Consider the following 26,510-nt stretch of genomic DNA (forward strand, 5'->3'; position numbering starts at 1 on the left):
TAAATAAGCACATTCTCTATTGCACAGCAGTAGAAAGACACACGATAATCATTTCTTTGCCATCTGTGTCTTTTTCAAGATTCTCAAAAAGGAGTGTCATTTCTGTGCTTTTTTAATTACTACTGCTCTGCCCATCTTCTAAGTGGCATCATCCGAAATATGAAAGGTAAGGTATTTAAAGGAAGAAACTCTCACCACAGGCTCTCCATTAATTAAAAATGATTCTATTGGATAGCATAAATTCCTCCTAAAATCCAAATAATGTTCTTTTGACTTTAATATAAAAGCCCAAGTACAGCCAAATAACAGAAAAATCAGTAAAAGAGATGTAACTTACAGTTAGTAGGATGTGTCCCTTGTGCTGATGCCTCTTTTAGGTGTAATCCTCGTCTATGCTCTCCACTACCATAATCTTCTGGTGCGGCAGGGTTAAGGGAACGGAAGGGCTGTCACAGGCTCTCATCCAGAGTGCACAACTATTTCTACCAAGCTCGGGAGCCCTGACGTTAGTGGCTGCATGCAGGGTGAACATTTAGGAGATATTTTTTTTACCTACAGGTAACCCTTATTATAGGCCTACCTGTAGGTAAACATCACAAAGCGGGGTATAGAACTGCTTTAAAACAAGCATTTCAAAGATTTGCTGGTCTACTGAGTGGAGGCTACTACCTGCCAAAGACATAAGGTTATCACCTAGTCTGGCCAGATCAATCATTTCATGTCTATAGTGAGGATTGTGTAGATGGGGGGAATTGGGACAGTTTTTTCATTCAACCCACTGGTTAAAAAAATAAAACTGACTCATCTATGGCCAGGCTTAAGCCTGATACACACTAGTTTGTTCTTTTTTCATTCAAACCAGCAGGGCTGAATGAAACAAAACTGACAGCTCAGGAGGAGCCGCTGTACTAACTATGCAATGTTAGTACAGCAGTCTCCCCTGCTGTGCTATTGTGTTGACCCAGGGGAACAGCCCCCCACCAGAACTATCTGGTCACTGCTCTCAGCCATTGCCTGAAGGCACTGATCAGGAGCCGATTAGCAGACCTTTTTCGACCATGCCCCATCATTGATCTATCAAAGGAGGATGAGTGGGTGATTAATAGGTCCGCTTCCTCCATTCATAGATCCTGTTTCATTGATATAGGCTGTAGTACGGCTTCTGTGAATGGCAGAGTTTGTTGGAAAGGCCGAGCATAGTCAGACACTCATAATGAGAGCCTGTGACAGCCCATTATTTCTCTAAACCTATGCCGCAGCAGAAGATTATGACAGCAGCGGTCATGGACAGAGGAGGATTTCACCTAATAGAAGACGCATCAGCACAAGAAACACATCCTGGCAGTTAGTTATGCTCCTTTTTCTGATTTTTGCTTTTTAATTTGACTGTCTTTAGGGTTTAAAGTGATTTTAAAGTCTCGTTATTTTTCCCCCATAAAAATAGCAAACATCTTATACCTACTTGCTGTGTTGCAGTGGATTTGCACAGAGCAGCCTGGATCCTCCTCTTCTTGGGTCCCTCTTCTGTGCTCCTGGCCCCTCCCTCCTGTTCAGTGCCCCCACAGCAAGCAACTTGCTATGGGGGCACCTGAGCCGAGTTACAGCTCCCTGTGTCCATTCAAACACAGAGCCCGACCCGGCCTCGTCCCCTCTCTCTCCTGATTGGCTAGCTGACTTTGATTGACAGCCGTGTCAGCCAATGGCGCCACTGATGTGTCTCAGCCAATTAGGAGGGAGAATCTTGGATGGCTGAGACACTCATGGACATCGCTGGACAGAGAGGGACCTCAGGTAAGTATGGGGGGGCTTAGGGGGGCTGCTGCACACAGAATGCTTTTTATCTTAACGCATAGAATACATTAAGATAAAAAAACCTTCTAACTTTACAAATCCTTTAAGCTCCAAGTTCTTTTAGGCAGACCACTGAACATTCCTAATCTCTCTGTAAGCTGTCATTATTGATGAGACCTATGACAACTGCAAATTTTATAATAGCAGACATATTGTGAGAGGGCAGGCAATTATGATTTTATATGGTATAAAGGAGAGGGCAGACAACACATCCATGTAGAGTACCAAGAGTGGAAGATGTAAAATTACCCATGCTCACTGATTGGCATGAATAGGCAAAAAGTCTAAGATCCACATACAAGTCAAATGCTGAAGACCAATGTCCAGTATCTTCAGAATCATTTTCTGAGGAACCATATGTGTGCATAAAAAAATTTGCATAGCAAGCCGACCGGTGAATGTTTGCTGTGTGCAGATGAGGCAAAAGTGCAATGTTGTTAGTCTATTTTCTGTGCTGGATGTTTTTAATTGACTTTAAACTGAACTTTAAACTGGAAGTCCCGAAGTATCATAGGAAATTCCCATGGTACTTAGCACAATCTAGTGGCCAAATGTGGTATTGATGTTGATCATCAGAAGTGAAAGGCAGAACTCTGTTATTTATTTATTTTTTCAACAAAAGCAATCACTTCTCGGTGATCGATGCTGATTGCAAGGATTTAAAAAAAAATGTTGCTACCTTTTTCTGCTGAAAATATAGCCATTTATTATGCTGTGTCCTTTTGCAGACTGATTCTGAATGGGAGGGGCTAGTTCATTGTAATCACTTGGTGCATCTTCAGTGTTCTTGTGAGGAAAGTTGCAGGGTCTGCATCCCTTTATAAGTATTTACCCTTTTGTAGAGTATATCACCAAAACTGAAATTCCCATTGACGGGGGGTGCTTATAATTTGATTTGTATCATAGAGCACACCTCTGGGAAAATCAGTAAGCCAATCACGCAAACAGGAATTTACATTTTTGGAGGTGTTCTGTACGCCAACTGTATACAAAACACTTGCAGGTTGCCATATTGCATTGAACTTTAATGAAAAGACAGCGCTATAGATTAAAAAGGAAAGGTAATCTTTAAAAATATTACATTACAATATAGCTTGTCTAGCAATGGTATACGCTATATTAAAGTGGAGTTCCACCCCCCCAAAAAAAAAATGAGTAATGTGCTTAAATAAAAAAAAAAAAAAAAAAAAAAAAACATTTGGAGAAATTTTTTGTTTTTACTCACCTCTAAATGCCTGTTGCTAGGGGGTCCCTCGTAGTCTGCCTCCTTTGGTGCCTGGGCTCCTGACGTCACTTCCCTCGGCGCAGGAAGGGAGATTGCCTCTCCCCCCTCCCTCTTGTCAATCATCTGGGACACGTGACAGGTCCCAGATGATTGCGCGGCCAGTGACGGCGCGCGGCACAGCTTGCGCAAGCGCAGTGGGTGCCCATCTGTGAAGCCACAGCCAGGCGCCCACAGTTAAAATGCCGGCGCCACCGAGCGGAGGGGGGGACGAGCGGGATTCAATCCCCCGCATCGCTGGACCCTGGACAGGTAAGTGTCCGATTATTAAAAGTCAGAAGCTGCAGTATTTGTAGCTGCTGACTTTTAATTTTGTTTTTGTTTTTTAAATGGGAACCATACTTTAATATATTTTTTCTTATATTTTTTTTACATGAACACATATTTATCCTTTAGGCCATGTTCAGACAGGGCATACAATACCGCAAACCCGCGAGGCTGTCTTTACCCAAACAGGGATGCACAAGTGTTCTGTGCATCCCTTTGCAGGCAGTCCCACCGATGTCTGTGTCCCAATAAGACATCTGCTTGGGTGTAGGTATGAGTCCCAGAACGCAGACAGTGTGAGTTTGGGGACCGAAACCCACACCGATGTCATATTGGGACACAGCGACTTTGTCCGTGCAGCTGCTGTGTCCCAATAGACGTCAATGGAGCTGTCTGCACAGGAATGTACAGCACACCTGTGCGGGTACACATGGCTCTGCAGGAGCATATGGTATAATATGCTCCATGTGAAGTGAACAAAGGAAATCGGATGGCTGCAATCCCACACTGTGCGATTCAGACTTTATTCGAATTTCACATTCTCCATAAAAACAACATAACTGACAGGCAGGGGAGGGGGACAAATGGGTTGACGCGTTTCACATGATGTACGTGCTTTATCAATACCACCAATGATCCAAGTGAACAAGGCTTTGTGTATTGCAAAATTAGCTGTTCAAAAGTAAGTGCTACTATAATAATTAAAACTGCAAGGATTTTTGTTTTCTGAAACCGGAACAATTATGGAATCCTTGATGGAGCAATCAACAGGGAAAATATCAGTAGACACTTATGCCAGCTGGTAAGCACAGTCCTTGAGCACTTTGGACCTGTGACCTACCTTACATTAACACCCAGTGTTTCAGTAATATAAAATAAAAAATACATTCTCTATGTGTCTAGATTAAGATTCCCTATGTGTTATTATAGTGGGTACACCATCCACATTTAAATGGCTTTCTAGAAAGTAAAATCTGCCTCTCGTTGGAGTGATACCCTAATTGTCCCCTCTTCTTCTCTTCTTGTGATTATTGGGACAACTGCCCCACTGGTTTCCTAGAGTCTTTGGAAAACGGTTTGATACAAATGTATTCTAGTTTGTCATTAGAATGAGTCATTAGGCAGGCCACATTACCAAGCTTCAAATACAGTAACTGCTTTACCTACAAAGCTCTAATTTTATGCTTGCATAGTTCTGTGCTCCTAGCATAACTAATACACATAAGGCCCATTTTATTTTTTATATCCATTTTTATTATATACTGTATTGTCAGACTCTAACCAATTCCCTTATTATCACAACAGGGTTGTACTTATTATGTAGTAATCTATATATTTCTGTGATGCCTGCATGCTCAAAACTTATATTTTAGTCACACAAGTAAGATGAATACCATGCACACTTCTTTTATCTCACAGGGATTCTATTGGAGACATTAGCTCATAAATCTTCTCTCCTTCACTGTAAGGTAGTATGATGAACATAAGAGGGCACCATAATAGTATGTGTAGAATGAGGTTTTCAGGTGTTTTAGCGCTGGAAATAGCCTCTGCTAAGCGCCTGAAAACCGCCACCCATTCATTCAAGTGTGACTTTTCACACCCGTGACTTATTCTTCAAAAGCAAATACCCCTTCTCACACTCGTAGGGACTAATATTCCAGTATTTTTCTTCTCCTTCAGTTTCTCTCCCTCACTCAGCTAATGTGACCCCAGTGCTGATGGAGAGGGGCAGGGGAGGGGTAAACAAAGATTCTATCCAGGGACCTGACATCCTCCTTAACAACCAAAGACATCATTGGTTGTTAGGATGCCAGCAGATAGAAGGTTGTAATTGTACACAATAAAAATCCGAGGCTTTGTGTAAATAAAAGGCAGGCTTCACCCACCTGCTGGTTTGTATACAATTTAAGGCATTTTGCCAAGGAACCCCTGGTTGAAAAAGGCTGTTGTAGATCTCCCCATTGACTTTTATATGGCAGTAGCTTACTAAAGGAAAGTGACTGTAGGAAGCCAGTCTTTTTGGAAGTCTTAACCTCCCTGGCGGTATTGCCGAGTCTGGCTCGGGGTGGAATTTCAGAACCAAAAACGGTAACCCCGAGCCAGACCCGGGATTGCATCGCAGGATCCAGGAAGAGGTTACTTACCTTGTCCCCTGGATCCTGCGATGTCACCCCGCAGTGTGAGCGGCTCGTCCTCCACTCGATTCATCACGGAGCCGATCTCCGTTCCCTGCGAGCGTTGCGACGCACGGGGACGGAGAACGGCGCCAAATTCAAAAAGTGAAACACACACTATACGTACACTGTAATCTTACAGATTACATTACTGTATGAAATAATTTCACATCCCTTTTGTCCCTAGTGGTTTCTCCAGTGCCCTGCATGCAGTTTTATATTATAAAAACTGTTCTTTCTGCCTGGAAACTGGAGATTGTCCATAGCAACCAAAACCGTCCATTTACATCAAAAGTGGTTTTAGACCAGCTAGAAAACAGAGATAATAAATTAGAATCACTCGCAGAATTGAGCGATAGTGATTTGTGAGGAGATCCGTCATCAAACACTGAAAGTAATGATAGCGACAATTCTGCAACTGAGCAAATTTCAGTGTTTTTGATTTGATTACATTATTAAATAATTTTTATTATTATTATATATATATATATATATATATATATATATATATATATATATATATATATATATATATATTATATATTATTTGGTATAATTATTTATAGTTATTTATTATATTATAATTTATGATTTTGTGTTTCAAAATTTATATTATTTGGTATAATTTGGATGTCTACTACACTCTGGTTTGGACAGATTTAAGTGAGTTATTCCTAAGAATTACAGGCCTACAATATAAAACGCCAAATTTCCATGCAAAATAATGGTACCGCTTTCAGCATAAAAAATATGAAGTAACCATACCTCCAGGGAGGTTAATATGGTCATCAGCTAATTGGACATACGAATGTATCCCTCCAATACATAGTGCTGATACAAGGCATAGGACATCTAGCAAATTTTCATACCAAGTCACACACTTTGATATCCTTATGCCAGAGCAACTTTGGCCATTTTTCTATACTTTTTATGTGTCCTTATTTTTGTAATGTTTTTGGGATTGCTTATCATTCAGTGGACTGTGAAAAGCTTAGAGAAGTGGTTGTGAAAAAGTTGAGCAATTTACAAAAAAAAAGCAGCAGAGATTGTAAAAAAGAGCTTTTAAGGAATGTCAAATGTATTCATCTCAACATTGCTAAAAAAAAAAAAAAAAAAAGTCCAATAAAATATTTTCAGGTTTAAATATATATGCAGGATAATGAAAATGCAAATGATAGGTAAGGGCTAGGTGTCAATTGTCATAAACACAAAAAATGACTGCTTTAGAATACATTAAAAGAGATAAGCAAGATATGCAAAAAGTACAAATTATGATCTGTTCATTGTGGTGGCATGATGACAACAGTTATATAAAGATACTGGAGAGCGAATGTAGTTATTGAAGTAATATAATGTTTATTATGTGGTCATTTTGACAAACTGCCAGACTGTATTGATTAGCGTGTTAAAGTGACAGCTAGTTACAAGACTAAAAGGTATTTTTCTGACAGGGACTAAAGAATTGATGGATAGACTGCATTATTAAATATGGTTTCATTCATTCAGCTCTGTCACTTATCTCCATTAGCATGCAGAATAATGATGTATTAATGATTGATATAGAAAATGCCTTCTAAGTTGATGGTAGTGATCTCTTCTGTTCTTTCCAGTCTTATTGTTTGCATTGTACATTTCCACTTTTACCTATGCTTTACAGGGGAAAACATTTTTGCTCAAACTGCAATCGTACCTACTAGTGTTTTCTAGCAGTAATTGCCCATCTGAGGCAATCTGGGTTCACACCTATGCGAATTGGATGAGAGTTTCTTCCGCATCCGATTCGCATAGCAGGAGAATGTGACCGCCTCCCTATGGAGCCGATTCATATATCTCCGTTGCGGTTGCGGAGTGCACTGCATAGCGCACTGCACAGAAACGCTGTGCGTCTTTGGCTCCGTTTCAGGGCCAAATTCAGGCATAGATTCGGCTCTGATTCGTCCCTGAAAAGGAGAACAGGGATGCACAGTGCTCCTGTGCGATCCGCAGCCGGTTCCAGTGTGAACCGAGCCTTAAGGAGTTTTGGGATATAAAAAAGCAAGAATTGAAATGGTTCAAATAACCTGCCATTCTGGGATTTATTTATTTATATGGTGCAAAGAGAAATGTTTTGTTATCCATAGGACCAGTTAGAAATACGGAAGGTTTAATACTCAGAGCTGATTGTAGACAGGTCAATTATCAAGATATCATATGTTCCCAACACAGCTGCAAAATAAAATAAACATGTAAAGGAGAAGTACAGCCAAAGCTCGTTTGGCTGTCCTTCTCCTGTGGATCACTGGAGTGCAGAGAAGCCACTGAGATCCTGAGCCAGCTGCTTGCGCCCCCTCCACAGCCCAGGGCTCCAGTTAGCACTAGAGGGGCAGAGCAGAGAGCTCCAGCTCTCTGCTCACGGATCACTGAGAACTGGGCAATCAGCTGTTTGATCGCTCAGTTCTCAGTCTTAGAGCCGGCAGGCGCCAAATGCTGCATCCACCTAGGTAAATATGATTTCTGGGAAAAAAAATGTATTTTTTCTAAATGTCTTCAAATCTGATCTGTATTTAGTTAATATTTTAGATCACTTGCAGTATCCTATATTAATATTCTATCCAAGGTAGCAGAGATTGTCTATGGGCACTGGGTGCAGAGACCTCTGTGAGCTAGAACAGCCACTGACATACACCCAATTTCCATCCATTTACAGAACATGTAGAAGATTTTACTGAGTGGGCAAAGCACTGCCAGGATGTTTTCCTGAATCCCCTGTCAGGCCAGTGCCTATGTTAAGGCTTCATGAACATGGCTACCAATGTCTGTAGAGCATACAATGTGGCTGTTTTGTCTCTGCCAGGAGCGACAGGTGTAGCATACAGTCGCCAGGCAGCCTATATAAATCAATGGAAGGAGGCTGCAGGAGTATACGCAAATATATGCAAAGCTGAAAGACTACATGCATACAGGGTACCTCCTCAGATGCAAATAGTCTGTGTTTTGGGAGGAACATATGGCCCTGAACTTGCGTAAACCAACTTTCTTAATATGGGGGCCTAAAGTGTGACCCCTAACATCACCAAAGGACTGAACATTTTAACTAAAATGGTAAGGTTTACAATGACTTTAATTGAAATTTCAAAGGGATGTTTTATTCATTCCTTTTTTCTGCTGCGATGTAAAAACAGATGGTGACTTTGGATGAGCACTGGTGGATTGTGAAAAAATGCAGCATGTTTTTTTAGGGCGATGCAGTGAAACCCACCTAAAAGGTAGCTTTGCAGTGTAAACATGGCACATAGAAAACATTTGTATTCTATGTGCCCTTGCAGAGAATGACTTTGATTCTGTGTGGAAAAACAAAATTTATCACACATAGGGGGAGATTTATAGAAGTACAGCCAAAGCTCCTTTGGCTGTACTTTTCCTGTGGATCACAGGAGTGCAGTTCATTCTGCACGCTTGTGATCCGTTTTCAGCAGATGTCATTCAGTTGGCTGACGTCACAGAGCCGGTCTAGGCTCGGGAAAGATTGCGAACATATGGTCAGGATCTGGAAGCCAATTGGTTTCAGTGCAGAGCTGCACCAGATTTTGCACTCTCCAGTTTTAGTAAATCAACCCCAGTAGTGTTTACGGGCTCTAAAACGAATGAACGAATGCTGGGTAATTCACACAGAACAACTGTATGTGCAGTTTCACTGGACAAATAGCTATGCAATTTTTTTTTTTTTAATGCCTCATAATTTCTGGAGATGGTGCATGTTGGGTTTGCATATCACTCTCCCACTGCAAGTAAAGTAGATAAATCATTGATTTTAAGAGCTGCTCATTTTAAAATAATATCTTGCTTTAGATTGACTATTGAAAGGTTAGAGAGAAAGGGCATGTTATCATTTCATCCAGACTTTAGAAAGGGATTAGTCTGTATGTGGTATTATATATACCTTTCCTTTCATCCAATTGTTGTACAAGGTCTCTGGCTGCCAGACGATCGTCGACTACCATTCATTTCTCTCAAGTTATATTTTCAATTTCCATTTTATCTTTTGGATGAAAATGCAGTCTGCAGGAAATGAAAACTTTCTCATGACTCAAATAAAATAGAGGGAAACTTTAGATTCAAGGTTGAACATCAAATTAAAACACAGTGCTCACACAAAAATGAATAGACTTCTATGCTCTGTATTTTTTCAAGGCGCACAACACTACATCCATGGCTGCAATCTTATTTTCTACAAACTATACATGCAACAAAACCAAAGTAAACTCCAAACAAAAATATGTTTGTTGTGAGTGGACACTAATAACAGCAGGTTGTGTAAAATAGTTAAAGCAGTATTAAACCCAACAGCAAACATTTATCATATTGCAACTTAAAGCGTAGTGCCACCCAAAAGTGGAACTTCCGCTTATCTGAAATGTCCCCCCCTCCTTCTGGTGCCACATTTGGCACCTTTCGGGGGGGGGGGTACCTGTTTTTTACAGTTCCCCTGTCCCTACTTCTGGGAGACCGGACCAAAGTACGTCAGCAGAACATGCACAGTAGGGATCGGGCCATGAAGCCAAAAGGCTACACTGCCGGGTTCCCTTACCAGCAATGGCAGCTGCAGCACCCAACCAGCTGATGTAAACATCGGCTGCGGTGCCGACATCGCTGGACTCCAGGACAGGTAAGTGTCCGATTATTAAAAGTCAGCAGCTACAGTATGTGTAGCTGCTGACTTTTAATTTTTAAAGGGGAGAGCGGAACTCCTCTTTTAACAATTCTTAGATGTGATGGCTGTATTGGTTTTCTTTTTTTTGGCTTTCCTTTCCTTATTTTCATCTGATGATCTGGCCAGTAAGTCTGCTGTTTTTCAACAGAACAAGCTCTTCAGCAAATGTATTAGTTAAGAGTGTTGAGACAAGCTATTTACCACTGACAGGGGCGCGCCCAATGATCAGCATTTATTTCTTCATGTAAAACTTTTATTCAAAATTTTTGCAGTAACTGCAGTGTGAGCTGGAGTTCAGCTTCAATGTGTTAGTGTATCTAAATCTGCTAATCAATTTAACACTTCCCTCCCCCCCAGAGTAACAATGCTGCTGTTCAAAGACACCTCTGTGCTCCTTCATCCAGAGTGTAGACACTCTAAGGGCTCTTGAAAACCTTTTTAAACGCTGAAAACTTGACAGCTGGAACCAACGGTGAAAAATGTCCATTTTACAGCTTCATACTGAGTTTAGCAGCTGTTATGAGCATTTGAGGTTAGAAACGTTTTAAAAATAACCTCAGGAGACTCTCCCAAATGCCCACAATGCATGTAAAACAAGTAAATTAATAACTATTTCAGCCATTCTGTGAAAGGAGAGCAGCAGCAGAGAGAGCAGTGTGCTTGTAGAAAGAGGTCTTATTTTTTGTATTTTCACTATGGATCCTATCATGAGCATGTGTGAGGGAATGCTCCTGATGTTGCTGAGGCTCCAAAGACATAGGAAATTGTGTGAGAGGACCAGTTCGTCACTACTAGACTCCTCTAGTGATGCAGGTAACAGCATGTGGTGAAATGTGTGTTTTTTCAACATTTTTATATGTTCAAAAATTATCAGAAATGTTTACTCCTTTAAAAACGCTTATAAAACACAAACGCTCATAAACGCGGTTACAAGCATTTGGCGTTTGAAATGCCAGTTAACTACAGTCCTGAACACAATTTCTCTGCTTTCAAAAAAATGTGTACATGTACCCATAAGATAACACAGAGTAGAGTTCAGGGGTTGCTGAAAAAAACGCCCAACTCTGTTTAGCAGCTGTAGTGTACATGAGGCCTAATACAGGTGGTGTGTTACTGGCCAGATCACCAGGTGAAAACAGAGGGGAAAAAATGCAGCCATTGCATCTAATTATTAGTAAACTGCAATATGTATATTACATTTTTGGGTTTAATACAGCTTTAACCACTTAACTTAGCGCTCACTGTACATTAAAAAACACTTTTATTTGGCTGTACAGATGGCACTTACAAGACCAAACAATTCTAAACAGGAATATAAATCAATGGATTATTAAAGCTGTTCACCAATTACTACATTTATATATAAAGAGACCAGGGTCAAAACTGGGGGGGCGGGGGCACATTGAGGAACCTGCCCCGGGCGCCACACCGGGAGGGGCACCACGGCTGACAGGAGTAGAGAGAACAACATCACTACTCCTGTCAGCCCAGCGCTGGGAGTGGGGAGGAGAGAGCTGTGAGAAGGCGCCGGCTGTGTTCTCTCTCCCCGTCCACCTTCTTGTCAATGCAGCGTGGGATCAATGGGAGGAGGACAGCAGTGAGGGTGCAGGGCACCTGAATGTCAGCAGGTGTTTAGAGAGGGATCAGAGTGGTACTAGACTAGGGTCGGTACATGCGTCCCCCCTCCTCCTATTAGCTTCTGGTGTCGATGTCCTGTCGAATAGGTTCACAGTCAGCACCAGTGACCTGTCCCGAAGAGAACTCTGGAGAGGCAGAGGAGTGTGAGAACCTGATGCAGGAGAGGAAATTTCCTCAGATGCCACATGCTATGCTGTGCTCAGGAGGACACGTGCGCCTCGCCCCTGCTACTTGCCCTACAGACTGTCAGGCAGCAGCGATGGTCTGTCCCTAGGGATCCCAAAGTTTCCAGAGTGGTTCCTCTGCAAGCAGGACTGTGCATGGAAGACAGCACATCCCCTGGGCTCTGTAAGTCTACAAGCCCCCCCCCCCCCCCCAACTCACACACACAACCGATCTTTCAGCTGCACCTCACAGTGACAAGAACTGAGGGGGCACACAGATGTTGGGGGTCACATTGATGTAAGGGGGGGTCGCATTGATCTAAGGGAGAGGTACGCTGATGTAAGTGGGGGACTCGTATGTAAGGGGGCACAATTGTAAGGGGGGAGCTCTAATGCAAGGAAGGCACTATTGTAAAGGGGGACACTGATATAATGGGGGAACTGATGTAATGGTGGACACCGATATAAAGGGGGGAATTGATGTAAGGGGGGGCTCTGAAAAAGAGGGGACACTGGTGTAAGTGGGCATTGATGTAAGAGGGGACGGTGATATAAAGGGCTGAACTGATGTAAAGGGAGGCTCTTAAGTAAGTAGGGACACTGAAGTAAGGAAGGACTCTTATGTAAACGGGGAGAATGAATGTAAGGGGGGGGCCATGAAGTAAGGGATTCTGATATATGGGGGGCGATGATGTAAGGGGGGACTCTGATGTAAGGGGGGACTCTGATGTAAGGGGGGACTTTGATGCAAGTAAGGCACTATTGTCAATGGGGACACTGATGTAAGAGGGGACATCGATATAAAGGGAGGCACTGATATAAGGGGGACTCTGAAGGAAGGGAGAACACTAACCTAAAGGGGGGGGGATTGATGTTAGGGGGCTTAGAAGTAAGGGGGACACTGATGTAAGATGGGGCATTAATGTAAGGGGGGACACTGATGTAAGGTGGGACATTAATGTAAGGGGGACACTGATGTAAGGTGGGGCATTGCTTGGTGTTGTGGAGGAAGATAGCTCTGTGTTACATACCTTACTGTGTTACATGCATTAGTCACCCCCATTCTTAAAAAGCCCTCACTAGACCCCACCAGTCTTAAAAACCTACACCCCATCTCCTTGCTCCCCTTTTTATCCAGACTCCTTGAACGTCTGGTCTACAACCGACTGAGTGACCACCTCACCAAGAATAACCTTCTTGATTCCCTTCAGTCTGGATTCCGCCCTCAACACTCCACGGAAACTGCTCTCCTAAAACTCAAAAACAATCTACTAACAGCTAAATCCAATGGACTCTATTCTGTACCCCTACTCTTAGACCTCTCTGCTGTCTTTGACACAGTGGACCACACCCTCCTCCACAAAAAACTCCATGCCTTTGGTCTCCATGACTACGCTTCGCTGGTTCTCATCCTACTTATCCAACTGCACCTTTCGTGTCACTTACAACTCTACTGCCTCCTCTCATCTCTCTTTCTCTGTCAGGGTCCCCCAAGTTTCTGTTCTTGGACCTCTCCTATTCTCCATCTACACCTCCTCCCTGGGTCAGTTAATAGCCTCCCATGGCTTCCAATACCATCTCTATGCTGAAGACACCCAAATCTATCTCTCTACCCCTCAGCTCACTCCTTCAGTCTCCTCATGTATCACTAACTTACTAACAGACATACCAGCCTGGATGCCACACCACATCCTCAAACTCAATCTATCCAAAACTGAACTCATGATTTTTCCTCCCCCACGTGCCTCTGCCCCTGATCTCTCTGTCAAAATCAATAGCACTACTATCAGCCCGTCTCTGCATGCCAAGGTTCTAGATGTAACCCTGGACTTTGAACTATCCTTTCGGCCCCAGATCCAAACACTTTCCAAAACTTGCTGTCTCAACCTCCGCAACATCTTCAAAATACGCCCCTTCCTAACCAATGACACCACAAATCTCCTAGTTCACTCCCTGGTCATCTCCCGCCTCGACTACTGCAACTACCTCCTCAAAGGATTACCTTTACACAGGCTATCCCCCTTCAGTCCATCAAGAATGCTGCTTCCTCCAGGCTCATCCACCTTACCAATCGCTCAGTGTCTGCTACCCCTCTCTGTCAATCCCTCCACTGACTTCTACTCACCCAATGAATTAAATACAAAATTCTAATAACAAATTACAAAGCCATCCATAACTCGGCTCCCGGCTACATCACTAACCTAGTCTCAAAACACCAACCTACTCGTTCTCTTTGTTCCTCCTAAGACCTCCTGCTCTCTAGTTCCCTCATCACCTCCACCCATGCTCGCCTCCAGGACTTTTCCCGAGCCTCTCCCATCCTCTGGAACTCCCTACCTCAATCTGTTTATCTCCTACTCTGCTTGCTTTTAGACACTCCCTGAAAACTGTCCTCTTCAGCCTATCCAGCCCCCACCTAACAACTGTACTTTTACTTTCTCCATCAAATCATCCCCCACAGCTGTTACCTTTTGTATCACTTGACCCTCCCTCCTAGATTGTAAGCTCAGGGCCCTCTGATTCCTCCTGTATTGAATTGTATTGTAACTATACTGTCTGTCCTCATGTTGTAAAGCACTGCGCAAACTGTTGGCGCTATATAAATCCTGTATAATAATAATAATTACTGACCTCTCTATAATATGAGGGTCCAACTCCTCTGGTAAGGAGACCTGATGGAAACACTGTGGTGTGGTGTGTTTCTATCTTCACACTGAAGCTGGTGCGGGGCTTTCCTGTGCTCTTCTTTGTCATCTATTATATGGACTGTATCTAATTACACTGGATTAGCGCTGCATAATGATATTTTAAGGTGGGGCATTGATAAAAGGGGGGGGGGGACTGATGTAAGGTGGGACTCTGATGTTAGGGGGCATTCTAAAGTAATGGAAGAAACTGATGTAAGGGGGCAATAATGTAAGGGGAGGCACTAATGTTAGGGGGGATTCGAAAGTAATGGTGGACTCTGAAGCAAGAGAGACACTGATGTAAGGGGGGGGGGGGGCATTAATGTAAGGGGGGCACTGATGCAACATAATAATATTGTAAAAATAATATTGTAAAAAAAATACAATTGTAAAAATAATTCCTCTTTTGGGGGGGGGGGGGGCGAACAGAGTCTTTGCCCCAGGTGAAATAAAGTCTAGCTACGCCACTGAAAGAGACCCTGTCACAACCTTCAAAAAATGCAGGGAAAGCACAAAACACAAGTATTTAAAAGGCTCACATGCAGTTTTTCCATAAATATTTTAAATTCACTTGAGATGTGCCTTTGAACTTACTAGAAAGTTTGACAACACCAGAAACAGTCAATTCCCTAGCACAGGAAAAAATAGGATTTTTATAACAGCTTACCTGTAAAATCCTTTTCTTGGAGTACATCATGGAACACAGAGCCTTAAGTAATTACTTAATGGGTTATGGGCCACCTTCAGGTGTTGACACTGGTATACCCAATACAGAAAGTTGACTCCCCTATATAACCCCTCCTCCTTCCAGAAGTACCTCGGTTTTTGTAGCCAAGCAATATACTTAAACCCCATAAAAGAGGGGAGGGACCTCTGTGTTCCATGATGTACTCCAAGAAAAGGAATTTACAGGTAAGCTGTTATAAAAATCCTATTCTACTTGAGGGGAGGGAGACACAACCTGTAGGGCACCCCCAGACCTGATGATTTATACTGCTGCCTGCAGCACACTTGCTGCCTGAAGCACACTGCGCCCGAAGGCGATATCATCATTCCTCCTTACATCCACTTGATAAAATTTTGTGAATGTATGCACTGAAGACCAAGTTGTGGCCTTGCAGATCTGAGCCATGGAGGTCTGGTGACGCACTGCCCAAGAAGCACTAACTGCTCTGGTAGAGTGGGCCTTGATTTGAAAAGGGGGAATCTTACCCTTTAAATCATATGTTTGAATAAGAACTTGCCAAATCCACTTAGCGACAGTGGATTTCTACACTGCCTGTCCTTTCTTAGGACCTTCTGGCAGAATAAATAAGACAGTCTTACGAATCTGAGCAGTTGCCTTTAAAATAGATTTTCCGCATCACCCCTTGCATAAAACCCTGGACTAAAGAATGTGTAGCAAGCAGTCTTTGAAATAAAATCATTAAGGCTGAGACTTGGCCTTTAATAGTACTCAGAGCCAACTTCATCTCTACGCCTAATTGTATAAAGGCAAGTATTCTGCCTATGATATATCTCCGAGGGTGCCAACCCTTGGATTCACACCAGGAAACATAAGCCTTTCAAACTCTATAATATATAGTTCTGGAAGCTGGCTTCCTTGCATTAATCAAAGTTGAGATAACTAACCTGGAAAGCCCACGTTTCTTCAGAATGTGGGTCTCAATAGCCGTTAGCTAGGCCGTTAAATTTAGCGTTCGTAAAGTAGGATGGAATATCGGCCCCTGTGAATGTAGGTCTGGCCTTAGTGGGAGAAGCCATGGACCCTCCACTGCCATCTTTACGATTTCTGCATAGCATGAGTTTCTGGGCCATGCTGGTGCTACCAGAATTACCGGCTTTCTTTCCAGCTTGATCCTGCAAAGAAGTCGAGGCATCAACTGAATGGGGGGGTGCATAGAACAGTGAGAACTGATCCCACGGGGTCACCAATGCATCTGTTCCGCATGCAAACTTATCCCTTGTCCTGGACACAAAGTTGACTAACTTTATATTGAATCTGGACGCTAGAAGATCTATGTCCGGAGTCCCCCATCTTTGGCAAACAGCCCGAAAGAAGTCAGGTTGAAGAGACCATTCTGGGAATAACTGCTGGCGACTTAAGTAATCCGCCTGCCAATTCTCTACTCCCGGGATGAAAACTGCCGATAAGCATGGGACATTCTTTTCTGCCCAAGTTAGAATATGGTTCATCTCTCCTTGAGCTGAGAGACTCTTGGTGCCCCCTTGGTGATTGATATAGGCCACAATCTGAGGTGCAAATCCTTACGGAGATGGTTCGCTCCACTTTCATGCTAACCCTAACGGAGTCAGCTGAAAGTCCGGTTTCTTCCTTGGGTTCTTTGAAACCTTCACAACATTTGCATGCGTTTCCTGTCCACGCATTACTAGGGAAGCTTATTTATGCCGAATGGGATCATCCGGATAAGCATTTTCTCCCTCCATCAAAGAGATTTTCAGTTCTCTATCCCATGGAGGAAAAATTCACCAAAAGATGGAAAGTTCCAGCAGAAAAGTGCTGTTGTTCTACTTCGAACCGCAGAAGCCTCTGGTGAGCAGGGAATATAGGGATATGCAGATATACATCTCTGATGTCGATGGACGCCAGAAGTTATCCTCCTTGTAGGATGGAAACTACTGACTTTATTGACTCCATGCGAAAGGAGCTGATCTTCAGGAACCGATTTAGATTCCTTAGATCTAGAATGGGTCTGACACCCCCATTTGGCTTTGGTACCGTAAACAGGTTTGAATAAAACCCCGAACCTTGCTCTTGTGTGGGAATCTTGTATCCTAGAGACACCATGGAGAGAACCCATCTGTCCTGAATTTCCCTTTGCCAGACTTCTGAGTATTTCAGAAGTCTTCCCCCCACTCTGGTGAGGGGGGACGCTTCTTCATGATGAGGCTTTAGTGTTCTGCTTTGCAGATTTGCGGGCCCAGATCTTCTTTTGTGCCTGGGTCTGACCCTGATGGTGGAGGCCGTCGCCACTGCCTAGAGGTGGATGCCCCTGACGCAGGAGAAAAAGTCTGTTTAAATGAAGGACGTTTATACTTTCCTTTGACTGGCAAAAGAGTACTCTTTCCACTAGACATTGTCTGGATGTATTTATCCAAATCATCGCCAAATAGTCTCTCCCCATAAAAAGGGAAACTAGTCAGAAGCTTTTTACAAGGTGCTTCGGGCTGCCCTATTCTTTAACCAAAGGGTTCTATGCATTTGTATTAGCACAAGCACAAGGCGGGACACCTGGTGAATAGAATCTTTCGTAGCGTCTATAGCAAAACATAATGCCTTTGGTAGTTTGGCCAACTCACGGGCCTGTTGTGCAGGGACCTCTTTAAGAGCATCTGTAAAATTGTCCTTTAAGGACTGACAGGTGCCCATTGCGGCGACTGCAGGTTGAGTAACAGTCCCTGCCAAGGAAAAAGAGGATTTTAACAGGAATTCCAACTTTTTACCTGTTGGATCCTTAAGCATTTGTGCATTGTCTACTGGACAAGTCAAACTCTTATTCACACTGGAAATCAAAGCATTAACTGCTGGAACTTTCCATCTTTTGGTGAATTTTTCCTCCATGGGATAGAAAACTGAGAATCTCTTTGGAGGGAGAAAATGTTTATCCGGATGATCCCATTCGGCATAAATAAGCTTCTCTAGTAATGCGTGGACAGGAAATGCATGCAAATGTTGTGAAGGTTTCAAAGAACCCAAGGAAGAAACCGGACTTTCAGCTGACTTCATTAGGGATAGCATGAAAGTGGAGCGAACCATCTCCGTAAGGATTTGCACCTCAGATTGTGAAGCTGAATCATCAACTGTTTCCTCCGCAGAGGAATGATCGGTTTGCTCTTCCTCTCGATCGTCTGAGGGTAATACCTCATTATGTCTGCACTGTTCCCTTGGTAAAGGGTTTGACATGGGAGAGAGGGATCTAGCATGCTTCCTATCCCCCTGAATGGAGGATGCGATTAAAGCCGCTAATCTTCCTTCTAAGCCTTGCAAGGCAGAGGAAAATGTCTTCCCCCCACATCTTCAGTCACGTATACAGGAGCTGAAGTGTGAAAAGCAGTTGCACCACCAATCGGTTCCAAAGACTCACCCTGGCTTGCCATGTCAGGTATCTCCGGAGAGGATTAAAGTGTGGAGGCATGACTGGAGTTCCCAGCTCCTGGGGGTGGAACTTTTGGTGCCTTAGTAGTAACCTTGGAAGCCATAGTGCAAAGCACAAAAGCAGAGGTACTCTAAGAATGTACTATTTACGGCAATAGTAAGAAAAAAACAATGGCAGCACGGTATAAACTGATGCTAAACAATGCTGTCTTTTCCTGTACTGAAAATGCCTGTGTACACCTGTTACATGCTCCAGCGCTCCTGTGTCCTGTGGCAGCTCTCCTTCAGCTGCTCTGTAGACATATATAGTAATAAGATCGTCAGCTTTTATTACCCCCCCTTCTCAGGTATAAACCTAATTTCCTGTGCGCCGTGTGCTTCATAGGATGCTGAGTCCACACACGGCGTTGTCTGCTTTAGCCACGCCCACTTTTCTCAACCCACCCTCCACTTCTTTCAAGGTAAAACACAGCTTGCGCGCACGTGCGGCATGCTACAGTTCTGAGACACAGACCAGGGAGGAGAGAGGCTGCAGCCGCCATGCGGCGTTCTATGAGGAAAAAAAAGACCTCTGTATAAAAAACAAAGGCAAGTAAATGTTTCCTTTCTTAGCAGTCTGAGGCTATTATAAGTGTGCTGTTTTCAGTGAAATGTCACACTGCCCACTGCTTACAGGATGTTTATTGTACCTTCACAGTACCTGTACCAGCCACTCAGTTTCCCCAATTGGGGGGAGAGGACTAAAGAACCCCCTCCAGCTGCTAGGACACACACTGTTTGTAGCACAGATTGAAAGGGTATGTGTATTGTAACTCCCTCTAGAGTAGACTTTAAGGCATTACAGTGTTAATATGAAAGAAAAGGCATAGGTGGACTTGCAGCTCCTAATGCCGTGTACACACGAGCGGAATGTCCGACGGAAAAAGTCAGACGGGAGCTTTTCATCGTATATTTCGATCGTGTGTATGCCCCATCAGACTTTTTATGTTGAAAATTCTTACGGACCTAGAAAGAGAACATGTTCTAAATTTTTTCGACTGAACCAATTCCTATCGGGAAAACCGATCGTCTGTATGCTGTTCTGACGTACCAAAAACGGCGCATGCTCTGAAGTAAGTACAAGACGGAAGCTATTGGCTACTGGCTATTGAACATCCGTTTTCTAGTCCCGTCGTACGTGTTGTACGTCACCGCGGTCTGGACGGTCGGAATTTGGTGTGACCATGTGTATGCAAGACAAAACCTTCAAAGTTTATTCCAACGGGAAAACCGGTCGTGCATACAGGGCATTAGCTTTTCTCTTACCTTTTCCTCACTGCAGGATACTGCTGAAAACAGACAGATCCAAACGTCACCCATCACGGCGGGCAGCGTAGTTAAACCTTCAAAGACCGGGTCCTTTTTAATAGGGGTTCCACTCCTTTGGACCTGTATAGCACCCCTCAGGACAACTTTAGGTAATGTAGAAAGACCAAAAAGAGTCCTGGTTCCTAGGGTCCAGCCCTCAAAGAGAAGCATTACAGGTGCTCTTTCTTCTATGCGAGGCCCGGGTACCATCCTGTGGCCGCAGTGGCGTGGATGGATCCGGTTGTGGAGGTTTTTTAAATCCAGCATGGATCCCTCCTGGAGCTCCTCAGAGCACATCTTCACTCGTGACCAACACCTTAGACACTGGCGAAAAAACTGATGTACTCCTGGAAGGAGGAGGGGTTATATAGGGGAGTCAACTTCCTGTATTGGGTATACCAGTGTTAACACCTGAAGGTGGCTCATAACCCATTAATTACTTAAGGCTCTGTGTCCCATGATGTACGATAAAGAAAGAAATAAAAGTTATGATCCCCATGCTATAAGTTATATTATTCTGTGATTAAATTCCCTAATTGACTGTTGCTGTGGTATAAGGTGTAGGTGCCTTTACAATTGTGTTATAACATGTGTACCCAGCGCCGTCTCCACATCCACAATATTCTACAAAAATCTCAATGCATTAACACAAATACAAGTGCAAATTAATCTTAAGTGCCAAAACAAAAAAAATATTTTTATATATTATTGTGAAGTCCTTCTGCAAATTATTTATATTTCGTGCAGTGCCGTGCCCACACTCACCAGATATTGGTGGACATTGCACCTGAAAAGGAGCTATTATTCATCATATAATGTTCTCAATAGAGTCCGCTTATCCTTGTAGTTCTCCAGCGGGTAGGTAAAGATCCTCATACATGTTATAGGAAATCTAACCAGGTAATGACCATAGTGTAATACTGTTTATTAGGTTAAAATCGCTTTAACAGCCAATTTTAAACTTACATAACACTCCCCTTGTATGTGTGCATATACTAACACCGTCCTGGAATTCAAAGAGCTGCGTTTTGCGCTCCAAGCGGCGCAAACTGTGGATCTTTGAATTCCAGGACGGTCTTTATAACAGGAAGCTCATTCACAGAGGCAAAGTTTCACACTGGATTACTAAACAAATCTGGAAGAAATACACAAAGCACACAAAAGGTAAAGTGGAACTACACTCTCTCAATCAACATTGACTATTTTTAATCATTATGCTGCTAGCATTAGTAAATAGATAAGAAATGTATATCATGTTTACCTTTGCTAAACAGTTTTTTACATTTCTTCAGTTAAAAATTATGTCATACATTCCAGGAGTCTCCTGGAGGAGAGGAGGGGTTTTCTCAGCTAAGCACAACCTCCTGCCTGCATGCCTGAGCCAAGGGCACATAGATTCCAGGAAGGAAATTCTGCTTGAACATACCTCCCAACTTTCTGAGATAGGAATGAGGGACACCTATTAGCAAACGTGTAGGCATAGTACACACACCCTGCCACACCCCTCTTAAAGGAGAATTATACAAAAAAAAAAAAATTGGATAAACCCACAAGTGTTTTTTGTTTACCACTACTATTCTTTTATACTGGCTTTTGGAATTTACAAATGCAGCAATTTAGAAATTGTATGAATGGTTTAGCACTGGGAAACACTTTTGGATAGATAAAAGTGCATTTTATATACAACTATATACATTAGACCAAAAATGAGAGATAAATGAGGACGAAAGAGGGACTTTGTTCAAAATAAGGAACAGTCCCTCGAAATCAGAGACAGTTGGGAGCTATGCATGAATCACCTGCCCTTTCTCAAGATAGCCACAGCCATAAATACTAGGGGGTGTTTTTTTTAAGTGATTTTTCACCAAAATAAACCATGGAGATATGGATGGATGGGTTTGCTTTGAATATTAAAAATTAACCAAATAGCATTTTTAGTTTGTGGCACTCAGGCGAGATGGGCCGAACACTCCGGAACAGAGAAAAAGTTCTGATCTGAACGGCAAACCCTATTATAGTTTATGGGACCCAAACTTGAAAAATCAAAAGCCTGCATTTTGAAGGCTTATATGCAAGTAATTGGCCATAAAAAAATGTATTGGGGCCTGGGTACATGTATCAATGCACATTTTTTTTTTATTATAATATTTTTATTTTATTATAATCATTTTTACAGGAGCAGTGATTTAAATGATGCTTAAAGTGCAACAATAAAAATTAAAAACTCCTTTAAATGTAGTGCCTGGGAGGTCCCCTTAGCCTGCCTGTAAAGTGGCGCATCTGTATCATAGCTAGAACCTACTGCAGCAAAACTGACATTTCTAAAAAAAAAAAAAAAAATGAATGAAATGACATTTAAATGTCCGGCAATACAATACCATACCATTGCCGGCAATAGAAAAATGTTTAAAAAACGACATCACGACATCACGGCATCACCCCCCAAAGAATGATTGAATACTTTAGCAAGTAAAATAGTTCTCATACATGCATTATATCTGTGTATTTAGCCATTTGACTGGAGTTCGGCTTTAAAGGTGCATACAATCAGATCTATGTTATTCTGTGATTTCAGCCTCTGTTTACATGTTAAAAAGATGAACATCCATTTCTAACATAATTTAAAATAACATCTCAGGAGTACTGCTGCAATTAATATCTTACTGATCAAAAAGCACTTTCAGAAAGTGAATTTTCATGTACTACATCTAGCTGCAAGTGAATGTTCTTCAATAAATGATAGCATATGGTTACAGGGTTCAGGAGTTATATTCCATCTACCGATTTTATTATGTAAAACTATGGAGCAATATATTAATGCTAATAATGAGCTGGGATGAATAACATTTTCTAATTTTGTAAGTGTTATTTTGCAAATTGACTGTTCACACTGTTGCCTTGTGGCAACATGACTGGAAACCCTTCCATGCACTGTGGTGCATTACGCTACAAAAAAAAGTATATGTCCATTTGTAGTTTGTTATGCACTCCATTCAAATGAATAGGCAGCCTTAGCACAACATATTAACGCGTGGCATAATGTGCATTAATGCACTGCAGAGGTGTGAACCCAGCCATTTTCACAGGAAGGATTTATTTTTCTTACAATGTTTAAGTTATGCGGTCAGCTTATATACAAATAGGGCTTAGCAGAGTTCTACAAATGGAATAAGGCCCCTTTCAGAGCACAGTCTTATGCCCTGTACACATGATAGGATTTTCCGATGGAAAATGTGTGATAGGACCTTGTTGTCGGAAATTCCGACCGTGTGTGGGCTCCATCACACATTTTCAATTTCCGACACACAAAGTTTGAGAGCTTGCTATAAAATTTTCTGACAACAAAATCCGTTGTCGGAAATTCCGATCGTGTGTACACAAATCCGACGCACAAAGTGCCACGCATGCTCAGAATAAATTAAGAAACAAAAGCTATTAGCTACTGCCCCGTTTATAGTCCCGATGTACGTGTTTTACGTCACCACGTTCAGAACGATCGGATTTTCCGACAACTTTGTGTGACCGCGTGTATGCAAGACAAGTTTGAGTCAACATCCGTTGGAAAAAATCCATGGATTTTGTTGTCGGAATGTCCGATCAATGTCCGACCGTGTGTACAGGGCATAACAAGGGAACTAATAGGTCGGCGAGGCACATTATAAGGCGTGCAGGGGAGGTGTGCATTAGAGCTGACTTTTGTAAAAGTCAACATTTGAATACTGCAGAGGTTTTGGTTTAGGTATAAGGGGTTCCCTACTGCAAGAATTATATTAGGTATACTGATCAGCACCAAGCATTGCCTACTGTTATTTAAAAGATTAGATTGCAAGGAATGTTGTGACAGATTTTCTTTAATTCTTTTTTTTGGGTAGGTTTATAACACTACGTCTTTGAAATATTTTATAGAAGTTGGATCAGTGAGTTCAGTAAATAATATTTATTACATTTTTTGCTATTATCTTAGATCTCTTACCTTAGTATCTTGGGGGCAGTGAATGCATGCTTCAGTCCAGGAGTACTGCAGTTAGCACATTCCTTAAGGACCTTAAGTCTTCATGCACACTGGGCACTTAGCCCCAATGCATGGAGCTGTAGCGTTTAGCTGAGGGTGGATAGTGCAGGTTCCCCATTCAACCGCACTGCCGGCAGCCTGTAAAACACTATGGCCTCCACCCTCAGCTAAACACCAGAGCCCTATGCACCAAGGCTAAACCCCTAGTGTGCATTGAGCCTTATGCCTAGTACACACGGGTCGAATGTCGGCCAACATCGGCCAGTTTAATAAGAAAAAGTCCGACATTCGGCCTGTGTGTATGTGGACGAGCATGCTGTAAAACCAGCAGCCGACTGGCTCCCGATCAGCGCTCTGCTGACCAGAGTGTTTTGGCAGGGGGGCTGCCCCCTGTCAAAAAACAATAGCTCAGCAGGGGAGATCGCTGTACTAACATCAGATTTCTAGTACAGTGGCTCCGACTGAAGTTATCAATTTTTTTTCGTGTATACTAGACGTTAGGTCCTTTTCACACAAGCTGATTTTCCTGATTGGTAGCCCCATGCAGCTCTATGGACAGGCGGATGTAAAGGACTTATTTATGTTTACACCTGCCTACCTCCAAGTTCATCTGAATCTCCAGGTCCAGAAGAAAAAATGAACCTAAGCATGATGGATCAGAGGTAGCCTGATGTAAACAGACAACGGAATCCATTTACATCCAGCCACTCATAGAGCCATCACGCATTCCACTTGTGTCTGCTGGACATAAATTGAACAGGTGCAGATATAAAAAAAAAACTGACATCCTTCCCATTCCGCTCCGATTCAGCAGAGGATCTGCACATGGATGTCTGTTTACATCTTTTTTTGTCCACAAAAATGGAAAAGGACACAGACCTTTCTGTGGACATAAACTGACTCTGATATAAGAGGATGTAAACTTTCGTTCACATCTGCCCATTCATAGACATACATTGTGGTTTAGTCAGAATCCTTCGGATAAATTGACAGATGAATCCAGACTGAACGCCCATGTGCAAGGGCCTGAAAACAGATATCTGTGTTCATACAGAACCATTAATCAGCGCAGTCTACAGTTCCCATTATTCAAGAAATTGTACTAGTGTAGGGGCTCGTTCACACCAGAACACGATGCAGGAAACCTGCAGCTCCCTTTTTTTTTCTGTACAAACTTTTTTTTTTTTAAGTACACTTCACTTATGTCCCTATGCAGCAGCGGGATGCACTGCGCTGCGGTACAGTGCCATGCGAGTCAGTACAGCGTGCTGCTATAAAATGCATGTCTGCATTTAACCACAGTACACTGCAGCACAGCTCTAGGCTGTGTTGCAGTGTGAATGGGACACACAGAAAACAATTGCTTTCTGTGTGTCCTTGCAGTGACAGGCACTGTGTGAGAATTCACCCAAAAAGTCAGCTGGTCTAGTTTCACCAGTGTTTCTAAGGGCAACAACACTTGCCTCATACTCCTGAACAGCCATTGTCTCTTTCAATACACTAAGGGGTTGATTTACTAAAGACAAATAGACTGTGCACTTTGCAAAGTGTAGTTGCTCCAGAGCTTAGTAAATGAGGTAAAGCTTCACTTTGCAAAGAATACCCAATCACATGCAAGGAAAATTAAAAACTGCATTATTGCTTGCACATGATTGGATGATGAAAGTCAGCAGAGTTTCTGCTCATTTACAAAGCTCTGGAGCAACTGCTCTTGCAGAGTGCAACTGCACTTTGCAAAGTGCACAGTCTTTTTGCGTTTAGTAAATCAACTCCCAATAGCTTGTTTTCCACTCTCTGTAGCTGGGCTCACCACTGACAAATGATGTTTATACTGGTCCATGGAAAACTCCCAAACTTGCGGTTTCTGTTTGGGCACATGTGAGGCTTACCTAGGTGGTGATATCTCCTCCAGCCACAGAATTCTGTTTCTCTTTTCAGCAATGCCCTTTCTTCACTGCAGACACATGGCTTACAAAGTCCATAGCATCATGCACTGTCACTTTAAGGGCTGCTCTTACTTTACCTCTTGCAGGTATACAACACCTGCAATTTGCCGTGTCAATGGCTCTTTATTAGAGTGTCAATAGTTTACCACTGAAGAACTTATTTTTTAGCAGGAATCGGCAGACTTCACTTCATGCCTGCACCCGAGCATCAGTTTTGGGAATCTAGCTTTAAATGTGGAGCTTTAACAACTCAGTACATTCACCAGCTTGCGTTTTAGCAATTTGTGCCAACTTTTGTTTCCAATAAATTATTTTACAGAAGGGTTGCTCTT

General features: G+C 42.6%; 1 protein-coding gene across 2 annotated transcripts in view; it reads left to right on the plus strand.

Annotated features, from left to right (window-relative positions):
• The window catches only part of SLC35F1 (solute carrier family 35 member F1), a 564,673-nt gene that overhangs the window by 503,051 nt on the left and 35,112 nt on the right, over window positions 1–26,510 (plus strand). The gene's annotated exons all lie outside the window — the stretch shown is intronic.

The sequence above is a fragment of the Aquarana catesbeiana genome, linkage group LG04 (genome assembly GCF_042186555.1).
Source record: "Aquarana catesbeiana isolate 2022-GZ linkage group LG04, ASM4218655v1, whole genome shotgun sequence".
Lineage (NCBI taxonomy): Eukaryota > Metazoa > Chordata > Amphibia > Anura > Ranidae > Aquarana > Aquarana catesbeiana.